General features: G+C 42.6%; 1 pseudogene; it reads left to right on the plus strand.

Moving 5' to 3' along the window:
* Positions 1-1,359: 1,359 nt before the first annotated feature.
* LOC116097369 lies at positions 1,360-1,459 on the plus strand (annotated as a pseudogene).
* Positions 1,460-5,600: the final 4,141 nt, after the last annotated feature.

Genomic DNA, 5,600 nt, shown 5'->3' on the forward strand with positions numbered 1-5,600 from the left:
GGGGTGAAGGCAGGAGGAACAGGCATTTGAGGTCAGCCTAAGGTACATCTCAAGTTCTAAGCAAGCTTGGGATCCAACCTTGTCTCAAAAGCAAGCAAGCAAGCAAGCAAGCAAGCAAGCAAGCAAACAAACAAACAAACAAACAAACAGAAAACCATCCATATCACTTACCACTTACTAAAACAGAAAAGGGAAAATAGAAGGAAAAATGTCATGTTCCTTCAGAAGAAAAAAACTGCCAATGATCTCTTCATAACACTGCTCCACTAGTACAGTCTCTAGCTGGCTGATGGATAGGAGTTTGATTCTGCTTCCTCACATCAACAAGACCACAGAAGAAACCGTGGATGAAGTGTCTGGAGGATAGTAAGGTTAAGACCCAAGCATTTGAACAGAAACCACCCTTGACAAGTATCAAATGTCTTGAGTTCTGTTTTTACGGACATCAGAGTGTTGATAGTTTTATTTATAGACAGCAGGATTCTAAAATTGGTACCATCTGGCTTCTGATGACACCCACTCCTGTTCTCCTGTTAGAACAGTAGAAGCAGTGTGAGCATCCAGACACCTGCTGAGCAACGTAATTGTAAAACTAGAGAAATTTACAGGCAAGACCATAAAAATTAGCTTTACTTATTTCATATGCATGAATATTTTGATTACATTTATGTAATATGTGAACCCGTGCCAGCCTAGTGTTCTCAGAAGTCAGAAGAGAACACCAGCTTCCTGATGACGAGAGTTACAGATGGAGGAAGGATGCATGTGTGGGTGCTGGGAATTAACTCCATAGTCTCTTCAGGTCACAGATGTTCTAAGCCGAGAAGTCATTTACCTACAACCCTCAACCTTTTTAGAGAAGAAATCACAATTCGGCCCTGGCTTGTCTGCAATTTTTCATGTAGACCAGGCTAGCCTCAAACTCATAGAGGTCCACCTGACTTTGCCTATTGAGTACTGGAAAGATCTTGGGTATCCCAAGCTGGTTTCAAGTTCATTGTGTAGCCAAGGATGACCTTGAACTCCTGCTTCTCCTGCTTTAACATCTCCAGTGTTGTCATCAGAGGCATACACTATCACACATTACAGGCAGTGATAGGAAGAGACTACATGGCTTCGTGCATGCTAGGTAATACTCTACTACCAGCTAAACTATGTTTGTAGCCTCAACTATACCTTGATGTGATCAATGGTGCAGAAAGACCAGAAATGCAGCATTGCTATATAACCTAAAAACCAACTCCAGCTGGATGTAGTGTCACATGCCTGTAATCCCAACCCTCTGGAACCTGAGGCAAGCAGACAGAGAGCTAAAACGCAGCCCAAGAAAGAAACTAAACACCAAGATGAGGAAGGGTCCCCTCCTGAGCGTGAAGCCGGCTCTAGGTGGTGCTTCAGTGCAGCTACCTCTTGTCATTGATGATTGCTCTTCTCTCCTTCGGGAAGATGAGAGAGAGAGAGAAAAAAAGAAGAAACTAGATAACAACAGCAGCAGCAGCAGCAGCAGCAACAACAACAAAAATCAATGAAAAAAAAAAAGAAAGAAAAATCCAAAATGTTGAGATTACTAAGGCAAGCAGAAAAATGACACACTTCTCAGTACAGTGTTTACTTTGTGCTTCTTACCAAGGCTTCACAGATAAATAAAACTGAGACAAAAATATACATTGTGGGTTCAAGACTGTGTTTAGGGGCTGGAGAAATGGTTTAGTGGTTTAAAAAAAAAATTCTTGTTCCTCTTTGTGAGGACCCAAGTTGAAAATCTCAGTATCTATGCCAGTGGCACCCAAAGTCTGCATCTCTAGCTCTAGGGGACCCAACACGTTCTCTGAGCTCTGCATGCATGTGAACACGCACTCTCCGACACGCTTCAACATGTGTTCCAAAAAAGAAAAACCACTGTTGTTACAGTGATTATATGGTAGCAAGACAATGTTCCCGAATGGAACTTTTACTTTTACCTAGAGATTGGGGGCTTGGGTACCTGGATCAGATGCAGAATGCTTGTCTGGCCTGAACACAGCCAACATGGAGGCATGTGCCTGCTATCCCAGCACTTAGAAAGGAGAAGAGGGGAAGATCAGAAAATGAAGGTCCTTCTCAGCTATACAGCATGTTTGGGGCTTTCTTGGGATACAAGTGATCTTGTAGAATTTAACACCAGAGTATACATTTTGTACTTCTCTCAATCTGTAAAAGCGGGTGACTGCAGACTGCATTTCTTAGGTTCTATTGCCACCTAGTGGCATATTGATGTAATCTTGAAAACCTGTTTCTCCACCACCTCCACTACCCCTCTGGATTGCTATTGCTATGAGGAAACACTATGACCAAAAGCAACTTGGGAAGAAAAGGATTTATTTTGTTTACAGTTCCATGTCACATTTCGTCATAGAAGGCAGGCATGCCAGGGTCCTGGAGGCAGAAGCAGATGCAAAGACTCTGGAGGAGTACTGTCTACTGGCTACTTCAGAACTATAGAACCCAGAACCACCAGCCCAGGAATGGAAGTATTCACAGTTGTTTGGGCCCTCAGAAACCAATCAGTAAATAAGAATACTTCCTACTGGCTTGTCTAATGGAGATTCCCTTCTTTCCGATAGAATGTAGTTTATGCATGTCAAGTTGACATAAAACTACCCAACACGAAAACTAAATAGAAAAATCTTGGCCCCCTTTGGAGTAATTGCCACAGTGCTCCATTTTTGTCCCCACACAAGACTTTTGTGCTTTTACTTTCCTTTGCCAAGAATAATATATCAGTCATGTTTATCCCATTGAAAGAAAAAAAAAGGTTTGAATGAGTTTAACTGGAGAACCATTTACTGTGTTGCAGACAAGTTATTCACACCCTTGGGACTTAATTCTCCCTACATTTGAATGAGAATAATAACAACTGGCTAGAGTTTTTTTCCCCTTTAAATCAGTTCATAGAGGACCTGGGCAGATAGTTTGGTGGATGTGGTTGTTTGAACAGGAATGGCTCCCATAGATTCACATGTTGAATCTATGGCCGTAGGAAGTGGTACTATTAGGAGGTGTGGCCTAGTTGAAGAAAGTGTGTCACTGTCTGGGCAGGCTTTGAACATAAAGTCACGTTATACCCAGTGTGGAACAGTCTCCTTCTGCCTGTGGATTAAGGTGTAGAACTCTCAGCTCTAGCACCATGCCTGGCTGCACATCGCCATGCTTTGTGCAGTAATGATAATGGACTAAACTTCGGAACCTGGAAACCAGCCCCAATTAAAAGTTTATTTTATTGTATAAGAGTTGCTATGGTCATGATGTCTCTTCATAGCAATAAAGCCCTAACTAAAACAGTTTTGTGTCACAATGGGGTTCTGTGATGTCATAATTCATCATTGTGAGGACATAATTCAGAATTGTGGTGCCACAATTACATTGTGCTGCCTCTGTGGAGTACCAAAATGCCAAAATTCAGCACTGTTATAGCAAAATGGAGCATTATATATTTCAGTCCAGTTGAGCATTTAATATAAAAATTCTGGCCTGAGATGTCACAATGGAGTATTGGGATGTCACAGTTCAGTATTATGAGGGCACAGTTGAATATTTTGATGCCACAATCATAATCTACACTGGCATGCTGTAGAACACTGTCCTGTCAGATGGGACATTTTGGTGTTTGTTGGGCATTGTGATATTGTGAGAGCCCTGTGTTGTCATAATGGCACATAATGTCACAGTGGAACCTTAGTTATCTCAGCTTACCTTTGTGACATAGCAATGGGTCATCATGTGATGTCACACTTGAGTGTTGTGATGGAATAATCATATAGTGTGGTTGCCGAAAGCAACAATGATGTGACAAGTGGATAGTGTGATGCCACAATTCAAATTGTGATGGTCCTCTTTAATTTTACATGCATTATAGTCTACTGACATCAATATGACCTCAGGCTGCAGCTTAGACCACAGACATCCACTTGGTCTTTGGTGGTACTGACATATCTCCAAAGTGACATAGGTCCATTGACATCAACATAGACCTCTGTTGCAGCAGAACCTAGAACTTGTCATGGACCTTGGCAGCAACAGAGACCTAGACATCAGAATGGCCCAATGTGGCAATATAGGCCACTCAGATCAATATGGCACCTGGTGGCAGCATGGCCTACAGATATCAGGATGGCCTCAGGTGATGACAAAGACCAAGGATGCCATCCATGTGGCATTAAATGGTATCTTGTGCCAGGGACATCAACAAAGGTCCCAGATGTTGTAGGACCATGGACAACAGGCTTCAAAATGTCCTGAGGCAGTGAATCATAGAGGTCTTTTGGGAAAGTCCAATCCAGAAAATGAACAATTCTTCATCTTGAACATCCTGTTATTGCTTAGGTCCAGGGTGGTCATGTGGCTGGGCAGAGTGTTTGGGAGCTGAGTTAGAGTGTAAGCTCCAGGCTACTGAAGACCCTTGTTGGTCCCACTCAGAATCCGCAGTTCACCACAGCCCTCTCTCACACCTATCACTGTTGTAATGTTTCTGTCTACTGCTCATTCGCTGTTCCCTTCCTCTGTCTTTCCCACCTGTCCATTTCACATTTTTTCATCATAGTGGCGTTAGAAACTGTAATGTGTCACAAGTATGGTTTTTTTTCCTTATTAGATATTTTCTTTATTACATGTAAATTTCTCCATTCCTAGTTTCCCCTCCAAAAAACAAAGAAACAAACAAAAACAACAAAAACAAACCCCTGTTGCCTCCCCCATCCCCATGCCTGCCACCCCACCCTCTCCCACTTATTGGCCCTGGCATTCCCCTACACTGGGGCACAGAACTTTCACAGGGCCAAGCTCTTCTCCTCCTATTGATCAAATTGCAATCCTCTACTATACACATGCTGCCAGAACAATCAGACCCCTCCATGTGCAGTCCTTGGTTGGTGGTTGAGACCCTGGGAGCTCTGAGGGTACTAGTTAGATCATAGTTGTTCATCCTAAGGGGTTGCAAACCCCTCAGCTCCATTGGTCCTTTCTCTAACTCCTTCACTGGGGACACTGTACTCAGATCAACAGATGTCTGTGAGCCTCTACATCTGTATTAGTCAGGTACTGTCAGAGCCTCTCAGGAGATAGCTATATTTAGGCTGGCTTGCCCTTCCTTCAAGTCTCTGCTCCACAGTTAATCTCTGCAACTTCCATGGGCATTTGGTTCCCCCTTTTAAAAAAGAGTGCACTGTCCACCATTTGGTCTTCCTTCTTCTTGAGTTCCTTGTGATTTGTGGGTTGTTCTTCCTGTATTCCAAACTTCTGGACTAATAACCACTTATCAGAGAGTGCATACCATGTTTGTTCTTTTGTGATTGGGTTACCTCACTCAAGATGATATTCTCCAGATCCATCCATTTCCCTAAGAATTTCATAAATTTATTGTTTTTAATAGCTGAGTAGTACTCCATTGTGTAGATGTACCACAATTTCTGTATCCACTCCTCTGTTGAGGGACATCTGAGTTGTTTCCAGGTTCTGGCTATTATAAATAAGGCTGCAATGAACATGGTGGAGAATCCACGCACCTATGGTCACTTAATCTTTGACAAAGGAGCTAAAATCATCCAGTGGAAAAAAGACAGCAT

The sequence above is a fragment of the Mastomys coucha genome, unplaced genomic scaffold, assembly GCF_008632895.1.
Source record: "Mastomys coucha isolate ucsf_1 unplaced genomic scaffold, UCSF_Mcou_1 pScaffold18, whole genome shotgun sequence".
Lineage (NCBI taxonomy): Eukaryota > Metazoa > Chordata > Mammalia > Rodentia > Muridae > Mastomys > Mastomys coucha.